The sequence below is a fragment of the Etheostoma cragini genome, unplaced genomic scaffold, assembly GCF_013103735.1.
Source record: "Etheostoma cragini isolate CJK2018 unplaced genomic scaffold, CSU_Ecrag_1.0 ScbMSFa_1561, whole genome shotgun sequence".
In the NCBI taxonomy this organism is placed as follows: Eukaryota; Metazoa; Chordata; class Actinopteri; order Perciformes; family Percidae; genus Etheostoma; species Etheostoma cragini.
The window spans coordinates 1-1,964 of NW_023265629.1; the positions used below are offsets into that span (position 1 = coordinate 1).

The 1,964-nt window shown below is 39.5% G+C and overlaps 1 long non-coding RNA gene across 1 annotated transcript; it reads right to left on the reverse strand.

The window, feature by feature from the left end:
• Positions 1–148: 148 nt before the first annotated feature.
• Positions 149–1,710, reverse strand: LOC117940047. The gene is made up of 3 exons (XR_004655698.1): positions 1,672–1,710; positions 1,089–1,125; positions 149–293 (listed from the first exon to the last, which is right to left on the reverse strand). It is a non-coding gene; the product is annotated as an uncharacterized LOC117940047 (long non-coding RNA).
• Positions 1,711–1,964: the final 254 nt, after the last annotated feature.

A 1,964-nucleotide genomic window follows, 5' to 3' on the forward strand; every position in this document is an offset into this window, starting at 1 on the left:
CTCGCTCCTCCTTCTCTCCTCCCTCTCTCCTCCCTCGCTCCTCCTTCGCTCCTCCCTCTCTCCTGCCTCGCTCCTCCCTCTATCCTCCCTCGCTCCTCCCTCTCTCCTCCCTCTCTCCTCCCTCGCTCCTCCCTCTATCCTCATCAAAGCAAAGTGAAACTACAAACGTTTAAAAGGTGAATTGATGTTTTCTTGATGATGATGATGATAAATCTCACCGCTGGACTTCTGCACTGTACTTACCTCCAAGTTCTGAGTGACTGACGGAGACATATAGTTACCTTGGCAACATGCTGCGTGGGGGGGAAAGACAAATCGGTTGAGTTCATTTTGCACTTCATTTCCTTGAAAGTTATTACACATTTAGTCCGTACAAACTTGAGCAAAGACTTTATAAAGGTGTATTTAGTATTTTTGAAAGTATCCATATTATGAAAAAAATCACTTTTTCTGGGATTTGAGGTGTTATTTTGTGTCTCTGGTGTCTCCACACGCATACACACTTGAATAAAAAGGAAACAAAGAGGAGACAAAGAGACAACAAAAAGGTGAAAAGAAGAGACAAAAAGGTGACAAATAGGCAACAAAGAAGAGACAAAAAGGCGTAAAAAATGTGACCAAAAGGCAACAAAAAGAACACAAAAAGGCAACGAAAAGGCGACAAAGAGAAGACAAAGTGGCGATAAAAAGGTGACAAAAAGGCAACAAAGAGGCAACAAAAAGGCAACGAAAAGGCAACGAAAAGGCAACAAAGAGGTGACAAAAAGGCAACGAAAAGGTTGACAATGAGGAGACAAAAAGGCAACAAAGAGGCAACAAAGAGGGGACAAAAAGGCGACAAAAAGGCAACAGAGAGGGGACAAAAAGGCGACAAAAAGGCGATAAAACTAGTGAGATGTCTCACTCTGGAGATAAAACAGAGAGCGAAACACACTGAAACCATGGAAACCTGCTCTGGTCCAACCTCAAAACACAGTTATGACCCTAAATATGAATGTACAGCTTTAAATATAACTTTAATTTATAGATATGAAACTTTCACAAAAGCGTTTTTTATCCCAAATATGACAATTAAAAATAATTCTCACCACAGTTGTCTTTGATGTAGGTGATCATCTGGCACTCCTGAGAGAACAGGACATATGTCGTGTGTAAATACATTTAACATGTATCGATGTTTAAGGTGGAAGTATTCACATCCTTTACTACAGTAAAAGTACCACAACGTACTTTGAAAATACTCCACTACAAGTAAAAGACCTGCATTTAAACTGTTACTGCAGTGAAAGTGTGTATGTTGCAGTAAAACTTTACTTAGCTGACTTTTTATGACATACTATACATTTTTATCACTTTTTAATGACATGTGCTATACTATGATTTTTTATGACGTACTATACTATGATTTTTTTTTTACAACATACTACTTTCTTCACAAAACATCCAACATCAACACATCTGGAGATGCGAGGTTTTCACTGGACAGGAAGAGGGAGTAAAGCTGTCAGACAAACACAGTGGAGTAAAAAGTACAACAGGTACCTCTGAGATGTAGAGGAGTAGAAGTAGAAAGGAGCAGAACATGGAAATACTCAAGTATAAGTACGTCAGATTTGTACGTCAGTACAATACTAGAAATAAAATACTTAGCTACGTTCCATGCTGACTTACACTCATGGCGGTGGTTCCAGGAGGACCTTTAGCGCCCTGGAGGGAGGGAAAGGGGAATATTATGTATATATGTATATATAAAATATATATTAGGAAGTATATATATCGTTTTTACTTCATACTGAGATTATGATAACTGAGTTTCTGAGTTCTAACTGAGTTCAGGGGACAGGCAGCTTGCAGATAGAGAGGAGATGTTTTTTGTAATGCCCTGATATGTCCTGCTACACCCTGCTAACATCTGCTATGTCCTGCTACACCCTGCTATGTCCTGCTACACCCTGCTAACATCT